Below are 20,299 nucleotides of genomic sequence, written 5' to 3' on the forward strand. Positions count from 1 at the left end.
TGCTGCCTCCTACCTCTACCAGGTCCCAGGGATACCTCCTTAGGGAGGTTTAGGGCCCAGGAAACATAAGAGAGTCCTCCTTTTTACCTCTTCTTCTTTTGCTAGTCCCTTTATTTTCTCCCTCCTTCTTGCCACTCTGAGACTTATCTTTCCCAAATAAGAGCTGTCAATCAGATGTCACCATAAAGTGGAAGGAGCTAGTGGATTGGTGACAATATAACCTGTTGGTTAAATAAGCAAGAAAACCCTGAATCACACAGAAAAGAAAATAAAAAGAATGTGAACAATTGTGGAACTGAGGAGCACAGGAAAATAGTGGAGGAGTGGAGTATTTGGCATTTTGCTTTCAAATAGTAAAGAAAAATATGCCCATTTATCCAAGAGGAATAAAGGTTACTAGTTAGAGAGAGGTAATGAAACTCCAAGTTAACAAAGAGAAAAATACAAAATTCAATAATTCAATAAGTAAAAATAGGAAACAGTTAAAGAAGAAACCACATAGGAAAATAAATAATAACCAAATGAAATTATTAGTGTCAAGTCTGTTAGTCATCACACTAAGTATGAATGGATTGACTGCTTCATTAATTGCAGAGATTGCCAGATTGCACTTAATGCAATCTCTGCCAATTAATGAAACATAAAGAAGAAAGAAGCAGCTCAATAAATTTATGTATGAGAAACAATTAAAACAAAGAAAGAGGCCAGGTGTGGTGGTTCACACCTGTAATCCCAGCACTTTGGGAGGCTGAGGTGGGCAGATCATCTGAGGTGAGCAGTTCGAGACCAGCCTGGCCTACCTGGCAAAACCCCAACTCTACTAAAAATACAAAACAAATTAGCCAGTCATCATGACACACTTCTGTAATCCCAGCTACTCAGGAGACTCAGGCAGGAGAATCACTTGAACCCAGGATGCGGAGGTTGCAGTGAGCCCAGATTGTGCCACTGCACTCCAGCCTGGGCTACAGAGCGAGACTCCATCTCAAAGAAAACAAACAAACAACAACAACAAACTAAAAAGACAAAGAAAGAAAGCTTTGTAATAAAGAATGGGCACCCATAAGAGTGATAATCCAGGTGAGTTTAAACTTCTTAAAAATTAATTCTGTTCGTATAACATAGATTGAAAGGATAATAGCCGTAGGCTATCTGGTCTATAGATTTCCTAAACCATATGTTTTCTATTTGTATTGATTCATTTATCATTTTATTGAACAAATATATAGTGACTCCCACCATCCAGTGATAAAACTGCATATTGGCAGAGATACTTGTGAGTGACTTTGACTCTCAAATCACTGTGCCTTTCCTCTTTGTCTATTACACTTGCTGACAGATGGAGTCCCAATCTATTAATTTGAGCTGATATAATTTTTATATGGTATTCCTATTGTATATTCTCTTTTTTAGTAGCCATGCATCAAAATCTTATGTTAAGTATATATTAGGAACCTGAAATACATTTTGAATAGAAGGGGCATCATTAATTCAGTAAAATAGAATTCCATATCATTTGCTAGTTGTTTTCTTTTAATTATCTGTACCATTAGGGTTATAATTTCCTTTAGATATTTGAAAAGAAAAAAATTGCTATTGTGTTTTGCTGAATTGCCATATGGGTGTGCCAACAATAAGGGTTTCAAAACCATCTTACATGTCTTAACTTCATCTGGGATCTAGGAGGAAATGCAGATGCTCAGGTCCGAGACCTTCTGAATCACAATCTTCAGTGCAATAATATCCTCAGCTGATTTGTTTGCACAATAATTAAATTAAAATTTAAGTTTAAAATTAAATTAAAATTTGAGAATCCTTTCTCTGGGAGATTTTTATTTTTGCTGATATATTAATTCTGCAGCTAAAACCATCCCTGCTTACACGATGGGAAAAAAATGGATAGAAAGATCCTTACCTCATATTACCTCTTTGCTTTATCTGTAATAGTTTTGGGGTTTAAGAGGGTGTCAGTCACAGGAACAGGAATTATTCTATCCTAAGTTTTCTGGTACAGTTATCTCCTTATTACTAGGATTATTTTGATTCGTTCTAGTTTTCAATGGCTTAGATACGTGCATAGTTATTGTTTATAAACATCTTCAGAATCTTTATGGAAGTGAGTGTAAATAAATAGAAACATGCTCAAAAATATGCCTTTTTTGATAAGATAATTTAGGTATGTTGGGGAAATAACATATCTCTAATGTTCTATTTGGTTAAACTACTTTGGGCACAAAGACAGATAGAGATTTTTGTTTCAGCAAATGCATAGCAGGAACAGCTGAAACCCAGGGAGAGATAATGCCCTAAGTATAGCAGTTAAGTGATAAAGATTTTGATTCCTAAAGTGGTGAGCCCCAAGCCTCAAAGTGGCAGAAGCAGCTTAAGGCAGCAGATAGAAATAAGAAGAACCTCCTGAAGCTATGAAGATACCTTCGGGTACTGAGGAAGTCAAGTAATACACATTCCAAAGGACAGATACTTACGATTGGTGACAGTTGACCGTAGATCACACAAAGCACAATAATGTACTGAAACAGTTACCAGCACCTCCCCCATCATGAAATTCAAAGATCCTTTCAAAATTGTTAGCATTATCTCTATGACGTTGTCCACTCCTGGACACTCCTGTATATTACTCTCCTTTGGCTTTGCTGACCTGCTATACACTGTCCAGACTTGCCTCCCTGATCTGTTCCTTTGAAGACTGCATTTCTCTTCTTAACTCCTTAATTTATTGCTTCAATTTTAACTTCCAGAGAGGTGACTGAAAAATACACATTGAATCCAGATATCCAGTTTCCCAAACAAGAATATCCAGAATACACCTAAAATTCAGTAGATTGATCAGAGATAAACAAATGTATAATGCTTTGTGCAACACAAGGAACTTTCACTTATGTTCTGTGTAGTCGTGGGTTTGAATTAAGGTTGCCTCTGAAATCAGCACAGAGGACAAGGGGGCCAAACCTCTGAGATTTTTGGAAAACTCTTTCTGTACCTATTTTATTTACTAGTGATCCGTGTAGGTTGTATTTGGTAGGATAATGATAAAATAATAAAAACAAAAATAATAATCTGACTCAATTTACATTATGGATATTACAGAAATAAAAAGGACTATAAGGGAATACAGTGCACAACTGTTTGTCAACCAGTTAGGTTACATAAGTAAAATGGACAAAATCTTAGAAAGACACAAGCTAATGAACCCGACGAAGGAGGAAACAAAATGGAAATAGACATAGTAAAGAGAGTGAATTAGTAATTTAAAAACTTCCCTCATAAAGCTCAAATGAGGACCAAAATGGCCTCACTGGTGAATTCTATTAAATGCTTAAAAGAAGACTTTATATCAATCCTATATCACATCTTTGACAAAACAGAAATGGAAAGTACCCTACCCAACCTTTCTAGGCAGACAGAAAAAAACCTTACATTTATGGTTAAGTGATTTTGACAAAGATATCATCATAATTCACTGGGGAAAGAATAATCTTCTCAACAAATGTGCCACAAGAGTTGGATATTCACATGCAAAATAATAAATTCACACAACTACCTTACATTATACATTAAAACAAACTAAAATGGATCAGATCATAGATATAAATATGAGAGTTAAAATTACATTAAAGAAGAGGAAAACAGGGTAGTACTTTTTCTTGACCTTGAGTTAGTCTATGATTTATTGGATATGACATTTAAAAAGATTTTTAGGCTGGGCATGGTGATTCACACCCATAATCCCAGCACTTTGGGAGGCCAAGGTAGGTAGATCACTTGAGGTCAGGAGTTCAAGACCAGCCTGGTCAATACGGCGGAACCTGGACTATACTAAAATTACCAAAATTAGCTGGACATAGTGGTGTGTACCTGTAGTCCCAGCTACTCAGGAGGCTGAGGCAGGAGAATCACTTAAACCTGGGAGGCAGAGGTTGCAGTGAGCCCAGATTGTGCCACTGCACTCCAGCCTGGGTGACAGCAAGACTCTGTCTCAAAAACAAATAAATGAATAGATAGATTTTTTTAAATAGATAAATTGGTCTCCTACAAAATTAAGAACAATTTTTACTGCAAAATAAGTTGGACAGTCACTGAATGGACAGAAATATTTGCAAATCATATATCTTTCAAGGAAGTTGTATCTCACAACTTCTAAAGAAACTCATACAACTTACTAAAGAAAAGTAATCCAATTAAAAGATGGGCAAATGATCTGAACAGACATTTCTCCAAAGGAGATAAAGAAATGGTTATTAAGCATATTTGAGTAATTATAAGCAACAATGATTATCAGCATCATTTGCCATTAGGAAAATATAAATGAAAATCACACTGAGATATTATTTCATACACACCAGGAGAGCTATAATCAAAAAGATAATATCAAGTGTTGTCAAGGATGTGGAGAAAATTGAACCATTATATATTGTTGATAAGACTGAATAAAGTTGCAGCCACTTTGGAAAACATTTTGATATTTCTTCAAAAATTTAAATATAGAGTCACCAACATGACTCAACAATTCCCCTTCTAGTAAAATGAAAATATACTTCTATAAAATGTTTGTAAATGAATGTTCACAGCAATATTCTTTATAATAGTCAAAAAGTGGAAATAACCCAGATTTTTATTGACTGATGAATATATAAACAAAATGTGATACTTCCATAAAATGGAATATTATTCACCAATAAAAAAGACTACAGCACTGATATATGAGATAATTCTTGACAACAGTGTTCTAGGTGAAAGAAGTCCATCACCAAGGAAAACACACCATATAATTATATTTATACTGAATTCCAGAATAGGTAAATCTACAACGATGGAAAGTAGAGTGGTGGTTGAGCAGGGTTTGTGAGTTTGGGAAAATTGCAAGTAACTGCTAATGAGTATGAGATTTTTGTTCTGTTTTTATTTGGTTTTGTTTTTTCAGAAGATGGTAAAAAATGTTCTGACATTGACCATGGAGACAATTGTATGGCTCTGTGATTAAACTAAGAAATCAATGAGCTGTAGATATTTAAGCAAGTGACTAGGATGGTTTTTGATGGTTTGTGAATAGGATGGCCTTAATTTTAAAAAATTGCAAATAAGTCAGGAAACCAAAGCCCCAAGCAATTTCTCCTATGGATTTTTATATTTCTCTGTCAATACCATTATTTTTCTAGTCACCAAACATTAAATTTGAAGTCCTTTTAGATTCTTCCCTCTCTTGTTCTTCCTTCTCCTGAACACTGTGGTAAGTCAGTCTCTTCCTGGATAGTACCTAACATCTGTTTTCTATCTTTTATTCTCATGTCCACAGAGATACTTCATGCCATGCCATTATCACTTATTGCCTTGATGACTAAAATTATTTTCTAGCCAGCCTCTGTAGTCTTTCTCTCTTTAATTAGTCCTATACTCCAAATAACTCTTCCAGCATCTAATCGTCTTTCAAAACTTTTTTTTAAAATTATATTTTAAGTTCTAGGGTACACATGCATAACGTGCAGGTTTGTTACATATGTATACTTGTACCATGTTGGTGTGCTGCACCCATCAACTCGTCAGCACCCATCAATTCATCATTTATATCAGGTATAACTCCCAATGCAATCCCTCCCCCCTCCCCCCTCCCCATGATAGGCCCCGGTGTGTGATGTTCCCCTTCCCGAGTCCAAGTGATCTCATTGTTCAGTTCCCACCTATGAGTGAGAACATGCGGTGTTTGGTTTTCTCTTCTTGTGATAGTTTGCTAAGAATAATGGTTTTAGTACTTCCTAATTCGAATAAAGTCCAAATTCACTTATTTGTCTTTTAGAACTCCCTCTTGGACGTTTTGCTAGCTATTTTAAACAATATTCCTTTCTGGCCAAATAAGTCCAAATATTTCCTATTCAAAAAATCTAATTCTACCATTTTCCCAAAGCTCCCCAAAAACATATTGGAAGGATAGGGTTTGGAAAAGAATAAGTTAAACTCTCATTATTTATAAACAATATAATTTTGTATAATGGAAAACCAAATACAATCTCCAGAAAATATTAAAATAATAGAAGAGTTTTGCAAGCTGGCTAAGCAAAAGATTAATATATGAACAGAAAATTGCCATTCTATGCCCTACAAATAACCAAAAAAAAAAAAAATTACAAAGAGGACATTATTTGTTATCTTATAAAAGATTATCAATAAACTATAAATAGTAAATATGCAAGACATAAATAGGAAAAATTATAAAAGTGTAAGATGCATTAATGAAGACCTAAATAAATGGAAATTAGGATGCATTCTAGGTTAAGGAAATGGTATTTTAAAGATATGAATTGTCTTTTAGTTGTACTTTAGATTCAGTGCAATTCTGATTGAAATAAAACAAAGTCTGGATTAAGAAAATGTGGCACATATACACCAAGGAATACTATGCAGCCATAAAAAAGGATGAGTTCGTGTCCTTTGTAGGGACATGGATGCAGCTGGAAACCATCATTCTCAGCAAACTATCGCAAGAACAGAAAACCAAACACCGCATGTTCTCACTCATAGGTGGGAACTGAACAATGAGATCACTTGGACTCGGGAAGGGGAACATCACACACTGGGGCCTATCATGGGGAGGGGGGAAGGGCGAGGGTTTGCATTGGGAGTTATACCTGATGTAAATGACGAGTTGATGGGTGCTAACGAGTTGATGGGTGCTGACGAGTTGATGGGTGCAGCACACCAACATGGCACAAGTATACATATGTAACAAACCTGCACGTTGTGCACATGTACCCTAGAACTTAAAGTATAATAATAATAAAATAAGAAAAGATAAAAAATAAAATAAAATAAAAAGAAATAAAACAAAGTCTAAAATTTAAATATAAGAATAAAGGACCGGGAAATTGCAGATTTTTGCTCTACCATATATTAAGACTCATCATGAAGTTATATTAATTAATGCACTGTACTCCTGTGAAGGGGTAAACACATTGGTGAAAAGAATAAAATAGAGGCCTCAGAAACATACCTGTGCATATATGGAAAATTATTTTCTTATATAAAGCATGCAGCATCAATTATGAAAGAAGTCAGGTAAGGTTGGGGTGACATAAGGTACCAGAATTTGGGTGAGTACATAGTACCTCAAGGCAAAACAGTAGATTAGACGATCATTTGAAATCTAGCTGGATTTCATTAAAATGGTAGGTACAACTAGACAACTGAAAATCTAATGATGAAGTTTAAACAAGAGTAAAGAGTTCAACAACAGGAACTGAGATTTACAAATTGTCTTCAACTTGAATTTGTCCTCTCTGGGAGCAGCTGTTTCCATTGGCAGCTGTTTTGGAACATACTGTTTGATTAAGTGGCCCCACTCTGCAATTCTCTTACTTTTATTGAGTTAAATTACATTGGAGGCAGGGAGACTTCTTTAAACTCATAACATCTATTGTTATTTTTATTTAAAAGGATTATTACTCCATTAGAATTGGTACAGGTATTCATAGAAGTGTTCCTATCCTCTGAGAATATGAGAGACTTGTCTAGATTAGAACTGGGAACAACTCATTTCCTTTTCACCTAAACCTTAGTCCTCTAGAAACCTTTTCTTTCCTAAGAAAACAGAACAAACTTACACCAAAGTCAGAGCCTCTACCATTAACTCTCAGTGATACTTACATTAAAAATACACTACAGTTCCTCCCATTGTCACTGCCTTACCAATGATACAACCCTTCCTGTACCTTTGGGAAAGTGGTGTTTAATTTAAATGTATATTGCAGCTTCACACTGATTACCTCATTTGGAACTCTTGTCAAGATTTATTTTTAAGATTCAAGTTTATGTTTGGGTGGGGCGGTATTTTCATCATCACTCTAGTACAACATAAAAAATAATTGTCTGAAACACCAACATGCATGAAATAATGTAGTTTTCCAATGCCATGTTCTCTCCTAACATCAAGCAAGTGGTTAACTGCTAATGTTAGTGGTCTGGATAAAGCCTTTGCCTCTGATATACTTCAGATTAAAATATATAAATACTCAAATCAAGACACATGGAGCAAAAGGAATATTTTAAATTCCCCTTGATCTCTGAATTTCTCATATTCAGGAACAAAGGGTAAAAACTATAAATATCACAACACATTGTACTGTAGCTAGATAGAATAGATGACTAATAGATACGTAATTGGTCCGTTAAATGACTATTGTAAAAATTGTCTTAAAATGAATGACATAATTCAAACTATAAATCCATCACAGCAGATTACAGATCAGTCATAGATAAATTATTTAAGACCCAACTGCATGTTTGAGTCTGTGTGCATGTACATGTCTGTGTCTGAGTTTTATATATGCTTAGAAATAGAGAGCTAAAGTAATACAGACCTTAAGTGCAAGTATCATTTTCTTTGTTTTGCTTCTCCCAATTTTCTAAATTTTCTACAATTACCTTGTGCTACTTTGTAATCAGAAACAAAATCAATTATAATTTTCAAATATTTTCAACATTTTAATAGGTTCTAATAATACATTTAGAATTTTCTTCCGTACTATCCTTCTATGTTTCTGCTTGCTTTCTTCCCAAGTTGAAAAGACTCTAAATTAAGGTGTCTCGATATAGCTGGAGACTTTGTGTTAGTGTTTTCCTGTAATCTGCTCCATTTCAGACAGACCAAGGTCATCCATGCCTTCAAATCTTAAGATCAAACCATTTTTATCAAACTAGTCGACATGAATAGAGTTTCTTATAAGCAAAGTGATTTAAACTAGGAGTACATTGTACTTCATTACATTCTGAATACTAATATATCTGAGTGTCTCTAGCCCCAAAGACAGAGACTTTGACTGGAATAAAATAGGTGGTTTTCAATAATTTTCTGATTTACTCAGGGATCTACAAAAAGAATGACACAGCTTTCAACAGCCACATAAATGAAATTATCCTCCCTGGTGACTTAAACACACAGGTTCAGGACAGTTAGAATAACATCCAAAGTTAGAGAGAATTTGGGCTCTGACAAAAATTCCTTTTTACTCACTCTAATTCTTATATTTAAACAAGAAGTAAAACTAAATGTAATAATTAATTTCAGAATTTAATGATCCTAACATAGAAATTATTTTTTCCTCAATTTTTTTGAATATTAATTGTTTTTCTCAGATCTATATTGCATGTAGATTCAGTATATTATAGCACATTCAATGCTTGATCGCCCTTTTTTATTTAATAAACTAAAAATAAGATACGAAGCAATGACTGTGATCACATTAGAATCCAGCTCCCAGTGTAGAGTCAGAGCAGTTTGAATTGATATTTGTGTCACTGTAAAAAACCGACTACTTGTCACATCTACTGGTGTTAAACACAACATCTGGTTTAGTATAATTAGGTTTTCAAGTATGTTGATGAGAAAATAAGCCTTGTGCACTTATCCAACTGGAGAAATATAAAGAATTTTCTTGTGATTGACATAAATATATGCGATAGATTTGAAAAAATAGAGAATCAAATCTTGAGATTTCCACACTTCTGACACTGGACATGACCATTACATATCACTTAGAAAGGGGAAATAGAACTCAAATTTTCTTTCACCACCAAGCACACAGTCCATGATGACATTTTTTGCATGAGTTAGTGGAAAAGAGTCTCCTGTGGTTGGTCCTAATTGAGGGTTTGTATCAGAAAAAAAAGAGAAATGAAGCCTGATGGCTTGCTGATAGCAAGCGCAAGCACACTGGCACAGACAGGACTCTGAAAGTAACTGAATTACTGAACTTAATGGTGTATGAGAGAGGGCAGACATTTCTGGAGTTGGGAATTGGTCAGCTAGGGGAGATAAAGTTACATGACCTGGCACTTGTCTCCTCTTCTTGTCAGGATCCGAACACTATCTCTGCCCATTATTCTAGAAGAGTCCATCGCACAGCAAGTTACTTCTCATTCAGGGTACCTGTGTTACTGAATCTTTAGCTAATGACTTTTAAAAGAAGAGTTCTTGTGCAACCATTGAACACTTACATAATTGCAATTCTAAGAGGCAGGATAACTAGAGATTCCTTTAGTGTAGGAAGCCTTTGCTAGTCTCCTTTCACAACTTCATTCAGAAATTATCTGCTAATTTCTGTTCCACTGGGCCATGCAGACATCAACCTACTTGTCCCCATGAGGAAGCAGTAGCAGAAGGGAAACTGCCACAGATGCTTCTTCCAAGATAATATCAATCACCTCTTTTCCCTCTAAGAGAAGTAGTCTTGTTTTGTTTGAGAAATAATTACTATTAAATGTCTCCTTTCCTAGGCTTACATAGGTGTGGAGCTATTTAACTTGAAATTTCATTCAAGGCTTTACTGGTTTTAACAACAGTAAAATGTACTTGAGATAAACAGACTTGAGCTCAAGTTCTAGTGCCCCTTTCGCGATTTGGGAAATTGACCTCTTAAGCATCAGTGTTTCTTTTTTTGCAAAGTAAGGATAATATTATTTACTCTGCCCAACTAATGGGTTGTTGCAAAGAGTAAATAATTTAAGAAAATACACAAAAGGACTTTTTATATGTTAGCATTCTATGCAAATGTTATTACATTTTCCTCTTTAAAATAAGATTCTGGGTTGGGATGTCAAGTTAATAATTTTAGATGTTCTTTAATTTGGCTTTAACAAAAAATAATTAAAGTAAGTATAGCAGGACTTACTCTGTTTTTCAAGTAAAGAGACAGAGCTTTATGAAAATTAAATAAATTAAGGAAAAGTCACATAACTAATAGAGTGGAAAGAATAAAGCACATATTTCAGTATATAAAAATGGACATTTGATGAAACTTCACAGGAGAAAATATGCTTGTAGTGAAAATTAAATATTGTGAAATGCAAGAGGATTTATCTATATAAATTCATTGCCAGTTAAACAATTATATCCAGTGAATACTATTGTATAATAATTTTAGCTTAGGAACAGCTTACTAGTTATGATTTTATTCTGTACTAGGTTCTTTAGCTTTGTAATACATTTCCTAATGATTCTGAGGAAATACTAATAAAAAGCAATATATTTGTGGATGAGAAGACCTGAACAGGACAGTTTTAAAATTTAGAATCATAAGTGTAAGCAACATCAGTAGGTTTAAATAATGAGCCAAAACTAAGTGGTATTTAAGTTAATAAGTACATTATCTACTAAGTTTCAAACAACAAACTAAACAAGAAAAGGATATAGCAGCTTATGTGAAAGAATCACTTCATGCAACAGTAAAATTGATATATCAGTGATGTGATTCAGATGCTATAAAGCCATGGATACAATCTTCGACAGCTGCCTGTATTTGAAGCAGTACAGTATACTCGCATTGACAGATCAGAGAGGAAGCCTTCTGTAGTGGTTAAAGACGTAGACTCTGGAATTTGCTTGCCTGCTAAATACGGGTTTTGTGATTGTCTTACAGTTGTGTGACTTTGGAAAGTTACTCAATCATCTCGTACCTTGTGTCTTCGACTGTAGAATGGAGTTAATAGTAGTGCATAACTTACTGAGTTATTGAGACTTAAGAGCATAGCCAAATGCTCAAAATGAGACCTGGCTCAAAGTCAGTTGCCAGTACAATTGTCACTATTAATTCTGAATCACAAACTAAGAAAAAGCACTTTCAACCTGAAATAGTAACAGACAAGGTAAGTAGGATGCATAAAAATAATAACATATTGCTATTTATTGAACATTGATTAAGCTCCAAATCATGAACTAAAGCATTTGTATTTAATCCTTTCAAAAATTCTTGGAGTTACGTACTATTATTTTCCTTTTGCATATGAAGAAACTGTAAATTAGATAGGTTATATAACACAACCAATTAAGCATAGGTGTTTTCTTGGCTTTGAAATACCTTTACCCATTAAGTAATACTTATTTGAGGATCAGCTGTCACAATTGGGGACGTTTATCTTGGAAGAGCAGTGACCAAGTAAAAGCATACTGTCTCCTAACATTTGAAGGACTGTCAAGTGCAACAGGGGTTTGACCTTGCCCAGCTAATAATATGGTCCTACATAAAGATTCTAGAACAGGGTCCTAGTTCATCCCCTTATCTGCTGAGGCCTGGATTTACTGCATTAACCTCTTATCTGAACTTCATACCACTAAGCTTTTCTTAGTACAATTCATCCTGCATCCTGTTATGAGATTAATTTTCCAAAAATACTACCGCTGTTGTATCAGCCTCTAGCTTAAAACTCTTCAGTGCTTCTTCCATGGTATGCAGGATAAAGTCCAGATACCTTAACTTGGCATGCAAAATCTTTCATGATCTGGTTGCAACCAAAATCCAGAGTCATTACTTTTAGAACCAAAAGGTGCCTCGGACATAGTACAGTCCCATCCCATCAATATCAAATGAGAAAATAAAGTTCTAAAACGTCACATGATTTATCAAGAACCTATAGCCAGTTAAGAGAAGAACATGGGTGAATAGCTAGATCTCTACACCATTACTATAAACAAGACATTCAAATCAACAGTAACTGAAGTGAAGCAAAGTGTGTTGTCCTGCACGGTTCGGTGTTCTCCCCACCTGGGCTTCTTTCATGCAGCCGAGAGAGAGGCTTGTCTTTTCCCGAACTGTTATTAGTGTGTTGCTGATTTTTTCTTTGAACCTGTAAATATGTCTGGACTGATCTGCTGAAACATATATATGTAACTACAGGCAAAGTCTAGTGAAGTGCCCCCTGAGAATATCACTGTCACTGAGCTTGTTTTGTTTTTTCCTTTCTTTTATTATTTGTCATTGTTAACTTTGATACCATTGTAAGGGAGAAGAGGTATCCTTGTGGTAGTGGATGCTTCTGCTGAATTGCCAGGATGTGGTTCATAAGTTAGTGGGACAATTGTAGGGTCTGGAGTTAGACAGTTCAGTTTCAACACTTTGGCTCTGTCCAATTCTACTTATATGACCTGGGGCTAGTAAGTACACCTCTCTGAGTTTCTGTTTCCTAGGCCTCAACAGGAACTTTCTATCTTTCAGATGCTTCTGAGGTTTTATGAAAATAATGAACTGAAAACACCTGCTCAGCCATTAGAGTTACAGACACACCTCAAGAGGAAGTGGGGTACAAGGAGTCCTGCTATTCTTTGTAGCAGTCTTACTGTCGAACATCCAGTGTAGGCCTTTGCACATTAACAGAATAGAATAAAGACATGAAAAATGCAATATTTGAGGTCTGTTGTTTTTCTTTCATTGGGAACTACTGTCATTTCTCTGAAGGTCCCCAACCTTTGCAGCAGCTGTGAAGCTCCAAGAAAAGACCCTCAGTCAAGCAAACCACAGCAAGTGTTTTCTTAACTTCTTTATGTACTGGAGAAAGCAAGATTTTGTGTCCTGGCAGCTTCCAGAAGCTCACCCTCCTCCTTCCCTTAGGAAGTGCTTCTGGCCACCTGTTCCCAAGGACCAGTGTTCATTCTATTACTAAAACCCAATCACAAGAAGGGCACCCCTGCGGGACTCAATTTTTAGAGTGCCTATTTTGAAAGATAAAACACATTTTTGTTAGGAGGCCCAGAGTGCCGTTCTCTCATTCTTTGAGTGCTTGCATCCTTTCTCTGTGATGTACGGCATTTTTAGTTCTCCTCTTGTCCCTTTGCCCTTTCATTTGACACATCACTCCTTGACAGAGGCTCACCTTCACTGTCCGGGAAGAATAACCCCAGGGCAGGCCGCTTTCTCATCATCTTCTGTGGCGAAGAGGAATGCAGAGAAATAATTTAGTTTTCCCAAATCTCTTTATCCTCTTTGATTTTTCTCATGCTTTGCTGGTTTCTAGACAGTCACTGGGGCGGCCACAGACAATGCACAAGAGAATTTTTTTTTTATTTAGTTCTTTTCTTCTCTCTTTTCTTTTCCCTTCAAAATTTTTCTTTGTCCTTCATATTATTGTCTAACCACTTACTGTCAGCGTCTTCACTCGGTGCTAGGAATTGCATATGGACTCACATTTCCATTTTAATCATAGCTTCCGAGGGTTGGAAGGGAACTTAGAGGTCAACTAGCCCAGCTCACACTGGGGCTCTGTCTTCAGCTCAAATAACAGTCAGCCATTTGGCCTTTCTTTGGATACTTTGCAGTGCAGCCCATCTCATTATGGGAGCACAACCATCATCAGAATTCTTGCTCATTTTTAGCTGTCATCTGCCTCCTGGTGACATCCAATCATTAGAGAGGTTGTCTCAGTAATGTCTCTGGAGCTGAACTGAATAAATCTATCACCTCCTAGACATGTTATCTCTTCTCATGTGCTCTTTTTATTCTGTGCCTTTAACTATTTCTGATATTGTATGGCTTCCTGCTTTGCCTTTAAGCTCCGGTGGAAACAACGTAGCTTACAACTGTTGTTTTCCCCAAAAACGTTGGAAACAAACAGGATAACAGGAACATAACTTTCTGCCACAGGAATAGCATTTTTTGTTTCTTTTACTAATGCAGCCTAAGACCCTTTGCATTATAATATGAGTTATACAATTATGTTAAATTATGCATCTATGATACATGGTGTTCCTATTATGCTTGTAACAGTCGCCAAGCTAATACTTCATTGATCAAAAGACTGTTCCAGAATCAGTGATTATTCAATTTGGTATTATATTCTGAGAGCAGTTTAGGAAAAGAGTAAAAGAACTTCTTCCAAAGACCAGAAAATGGGAACAGGAACTCACAAGTCTTTCAAGCCCGGATCATGTTTCAAATTGATAAGAGTATCAGTGACTATCTCAGAAATTCAACAGGAGAATGTTCTAATGGTCCATAGCTCACTTATGGAGAACACAAAGTATCTCAAAATCAATGCCTCAAAAGAAGGGAATGTGCATATTTATAAATAACAAGCAAAACACTGGCCAATCGACTTCTTTCAGAGAGTTTAATACATATAGATACCTCCTGCCCATGTATACAACAAGGCATATCTGGACCCATTAAGACACTAATGCAGACACAAATTGAAAGATTGTTCACAACTCTGTGGCAGATAGGACTCTCTGATATGTGAATGTGTATTTATTGACCACAGTTGCACTAATAGGACCAAAATGACCTTCTGAGTTGCCTTTCATTTTTTTATTTCAATAGGTTTTGGGGGAACAGGTCATTTGGGGAACTTGTTTGGTTACACGAATAATTTCTTTAGTGGTGATTTCTGAGATTTTGATGCACCCAACACCCAAGCAGTATACACTGTACCCAGTGAGTAGTCTTTTATTCCTCACCCTCTCCCATCCTTTCCCCCAAGTCCCCAAAATCCATTGTATTATTCTTATGCCTTTGCATCCTCATAGCTTAGCTCCCACTTATGAGTGAGAACATACAATGTTTGTTTTTTTCATTCTTATTTCACTTAGAATAATGGTCTCCAATTCTATCCAGGTTGCTGCAAATACCATTATTTTGTTCCAATTGATGGCTGAGTCATATTCCGTGTATGTGTGTGTGTGTGTGTGTGTGTGTATATATATATAATCACAGTTTCTTTATCCACTGGTTGATTGATGAGCATTTGGGCTGGTTCCATATTTTTGCGATTGCAAATTGTGCTGCTATAAACATTTCGTGGCAAGCATCTTTTTCATAAAATGATTTTCTTCCCTCTGGGTTGACACCCAGGTGTGGGATTACTGGATCAAATGGTAGTTCTACTTTTAGTTCTTTAAGGAATCTCCACATTGTTTTCCATAGTGGTTGTACTAATAGGTTGGTGCAAAAGCAACTGAAGTTTTTGTTAACACTTTTAATGGCAAAAACCACAACTGCTTTTGCATCAACCTAATAGTTTACATTCCTACCAGCAGTGTAGTTTTCTTTTCACCACATCCAAACCAACATCTGTTTTTTAAATTTTTTGATTATGGACACTCTTGCAGGAGTAAGGTGGTATTGCATTATCATTTTGATTTGCATTTCCTTGATAATTAGTGATGTTGAGCATTTTCCCATATGTTTTTTGCCATTTGTGTATCTTTTCCTTAGCCCATTTTTTGATGGGATTGTTTGTTTGTTAGTTTTCTTGTTGATTTCAGTTCTTTATGGATTCTGGATATTAGTCCTTTTTCAGATGCACAGATTGCAAAGATTTTCTCCCCCTCTGTGGGTTGTCTGTTTACTTAACTGATTGTTTCTTTTGCCATGCCAAAGCTTTTCAGTTTAATTAAGTCCCATCTATTTATCTTTGTTTCTGTTGCATTTGCTTTTGGGTTCTTGTTCATGAAGGTTTTGCCTAAGTCAATGTCTAGAAGGGCTTTTCCAACATTATCTTCTATAATTTTTATGATTTCAGATCTTAGATTTAAGTCTTTGATCCATCTTGAGTTGCTTTTAGTATAAGGTGAGAGATGAGGATCCAGTTTCATTCTTCCACGTGTGGCTTGCCAGTTATCCCAGCACCATTTATTGAATAGGGTGTCCTTTCCCCACTTTATGTTTTTGTTGCTTTATTGAAGATCAGTTGACCGTAAGTATTTGACTTTATTTCTGGGTTCTCTATTTTGTTCCATTGGCCTGTTTTTATACTAGTACCATGCTGTTTTGGTAACTATAGCCTTGTAGTATAATTTGAAGTTGGGTAATATAATGTGTCCAGATTTGTTCTTTTTGCTGACTCTTACTTTGGCTATGTGGGTTCTTCTTTGGTTCAGTCATATATAGCATGAAAAATCTTCCAGGAGGCATTCTCACCTCAATTTTTAAGACATATTTCTTTATTTGTGCTAATATTAACATATTACATTTCAACAATCATTTACTGGGCACTTACTGTGTGCCTGGATAAACACTAAGCACTTCCTATCTTACTTAATCTCAGTTAATCTGCACTACTTGATAAAGCAGACACTCTTATTCTTTGTGAGAGGAGAGGCAAATTCTATATAACATTTTTATGCTATGTAGATTGAAAAATATCAGTATATTGAAATGGAAAGAGAACCAGACTAGGAACTGCCAGGCAGACACTCTTGTCCCAGCTTTGCTCCTAGCTAAATTCACATCATGCAAATCATTCAATTCTTCTTAGATTCAATTGCTGCAGCTGGCAAAAGGGAATAACAATCTATCTCAGGATTATCCTGTAAATTAAGTTAAAAATGCTCTGAAAATGTAAAGTATTGTATGACCCTAAAGTATTTGAATATATTATCAGAAATTCTAACTTCAAGGTGTTTGATGTTGGAAACAGTATCCAAATAGGTTATATGAGCTGATAAAATTATATTAAATTATTTGTGTATCAATTTGCAAGGCATTTATTGAATGCCTACCAATGAGGCACTCTGCCGAGTAGCAGGAGATACAATGATACATAAAACATGACAGAGCTTTTCCCTCAACATTTTACAATCTAAAAGACTTCACTCGTGCTATTGCTATATTTCAGAAAAGTGTAATTTTATTTCCATCATATGTTCATTTGTATCTCAATGAACTGTACCCATTTTCATAGATTTCTTGTGACTGAAAGTCCAGTGGGAAAAATTCATATTTTGTTTTGTGGGGTTTTTTTGGTTCTATTTTAATACACTCCCAATACAGAATGTATACTTTAGCTTAATACCTGTATTTTCTGTGTTTCTTTCTATTTAAACTTCCTACAAGTAGAATAATGTTACTCATTTGTAAATACATTTGTAAATCACTTGAATCTACAGAGGCATCATAATTTAAAAATATTCACATAATGATCTGTCTCCAAATTAAAGGCAGGTAGGTATGGAAATACTTAAGATGGAAGAATTTTTCTCCAAGAAGGAAGAAAAGGATCTCAAAGGCCACTTTCTGACTCTGTAGGGCCCTTTTGGGTCACTGTCAGCTTCTAGGTCTTCAGTTACAGACCTGGGGAATGGTAATCAGAAGAATTATTGCAGTTACTTTCCCAGGTAGATGGTATGCCCACGGGAGCAAAAGGTTTAGTCACTGGATTCATTCTTTTGAAATATTTGTCCAAATAAAATCCTCCATTTTATGTTAGCCAAGTAGTTTTCACTTCGCATCTTCAGTGATAACGTCAACTAAACCTTCACCATCTCAGCAGATTAAGGAAAGATTTGGCAGATCCTGTGTCCAAATCCAGCAAATAGTTTGGGACATTGTGAAAATGGTCATGGTTTGTTTGTTTGTTTTTCTTTTCTTTTTATTTTTTTTCATTTTATTTTATGTGGGAAAGTAGCAGAGAAAGGAAAACATTAAAAGACAGATATTTGATCTAGAAAAAAAATATGTATGCCTTTTTTTCCTTAAGCTTTCTCATTGTCTTAATATCTAGGGATGGGGAATATTAGAAGGATAGAAATAATGTTACAAATAAAATGTTAAATTGAAGGAAAACAATACAGTAATTGACAATTGAGGTATTTAGGTTTTTCTACTTTGATGACAAAGGTTAATGTAGACATGTAGTCAAGTAATTATTATGGATTTTATCAATCTGACTAACAGCACGATCTTTCCTTGGAAAGCTTATTAGAGCTCTTTCAACATTGCTGGTTTGGCCATCTGCCCAGGAGGCTTCTTTATGTTGTGCATCTATTAACCTGCTAGAAATTCTTCCTGTCTTGGATTTCTGCAAGAAGCATGCTTCTTTAAAGACAGTGATTACTCCTAACATTATTATTAATGTTTATAATTTACAGATCAAAAAATAGAGATTAAAGACCTTGAGAAGGCTAGCGTTGCTGGAACCTGGTAGTGACATTCAATGAAGGTAAGTGAGGCTGACTTCCACAGAGTCAGGAGAAAATCTTGGGTACAACTGGAGATAAGTCAATAGTTGGCAAGGATGGGTAACTAAACTCTTAATAGCCTCAATTCCTAATAATACATGAGACAAGAGACAATTGCGAGAATTGGGGAAATTTGAGAATGGCAATGAAGGTTTGAAATGGCTATTGAGGAAATTTGGAGGGAGAGATTACTTCTGGTGGGGCTAGGATCTCTCTTCATTGTGGTTCCAGTCCTTATGGCTGGAGTGTTTTATGCAGCAGTAGGCAATAGTTAACTCTGCTGCTGGAGTATCTAGAATGGTTCTGTTCACAGGACAGATTCTATACAACAGCAAAGAGCCAGTGGTCCAAATCCACCAATGCATAAAGTAATGGACTATGGAGTAACTATCATCTAGATAGACATGAAAATGAGAAAATGCAGTTAAGAGAAACATTATTAACTGGAAGATAAATAGAGGGCCTATTATGGGGTCTTTCTACAGTGGTTGATATATTGGAAGAAAGAAAGTTGGTGAGCTGGAAAACTAAATTGAAGTCATAAAGTACAATATTAAAGTTTAAGATTTCAAGGATAGAATAATTCTGATTTATAATAAGTAGACCAAACTTGCGCCAATGGGAGTGGATCACTGAAAATGAGTAGAAGTGAGGGCAAATAAAGTTGAAGAGGTCACGAAAATCTTAGTTTAGGACATTTCATGGGTCAACTGTGTGGACATTTAAGTCAACCATGCTCTTAGTGGAATCGGAAGTGTGGAAGAATATCCTGAGTCCAGAGCCAAAATGTTGTGAAAGTGACTGGGTGACCATGGATTGGCTATGTGGCAGAGGAGGCAGGATTAAATAGTCATGAATGTCAAGTTGGTTTTATTTGCTTAAGAGGAAATAGCTTGAATAATAAAAAAGAAATGAGTCCTTTCTTTCACCATAGCTCCTCTGGTGAACAGGGAGTGAGGCAGTGAGCAGTATCCTGTTGATCATCTGGGAGAGAAGCATACTTGGGAATGCAAAGTAGCATCAAGTCAGTTCACAGGGGATCCATAGACATTTCAGAACAAGAAGGGAAGGGAGTGCAGCTATGGAAGGCAATCAAGGTGGAATGAAGGGGGCGTGATAGAAGGACATCAAGAACAAACAGCAAGATGTTATTACCTATCTAGAACAGCAGACCAAAGATGTATCTGTGCTAGTCACACAAAGACACTAGGCTGTGTCCTTGGATAGATGGCCTTTTTTTCTGAGTGGCTTATTGCAAAGAGGCCTGTAATACAGAAGGAAAAGGAATCAGAAACTAATATTTAATACACTACAGATAAATTACTTAATCTTCATTAATAACTCCAAAATATAGAGATAAGTAGCTTAATTTTTTTTTTTTTTTTTATTATACTTTAAGTTCTAGGGTACATGTGCATAACGTGCAGGTTTGTTACATATGTATACTTATGCCATGTTGGTGTGCTGCACCCATCAACTCGTCAGCACCCATCAATTCATCATTTATATCATGTATAACTCCCCAATGCAATCCCTCCCTCCTCCCCCCTCCCCATGATAGGCCCC

General features: G+C 35.8%; 1 protein-coding gene across 5 annotated transcripts in view; it reads left to right on the plus strand.

The window, feature by feature from the left end:
- Window positions 1–20,299, plus strand: part of CHRM2 (cholinergic receptor muscarinic 2) — a 155,417-nt gene that overhangs the window by 60,712 nt on the left and 74,406 nt on the right. For 3 of the 5 annotated variants that reach the window (XM_017876515.1, XM_017876514.1, XM_017876511.1), the window contains one exon: window positions 18,644–18,714. The exons of the other annotated variants lie outside the window; for them this stretch is intronic. The gene's annotated coding sequence lies outside the window, so the exon portion shown is untranslated. The remainder of the gene's footprint in view (window positions 1–18,643; window positions 18,715–20,299) is intronic. 5 annotated transcript variants of the gene reach the window in all.

The sequence above is a fragment of the Rhinopithecus bieti genome, unplaced genomic scaffold (genome assembly GCF_001698545.2).
Source record: "Rhinopithecus bieti isolate Rb0 unplaced genomic scaffold, ASM169854v2 scaffold_8307, whole genome shotgun sequence".
Classification (NCBI taxonomy): Eukaryota; Metazoa; Chordata; class Mammalia; order Primates; family Cercopithecidae; genus Rhinopithecus; species Rhinopithecus bieti.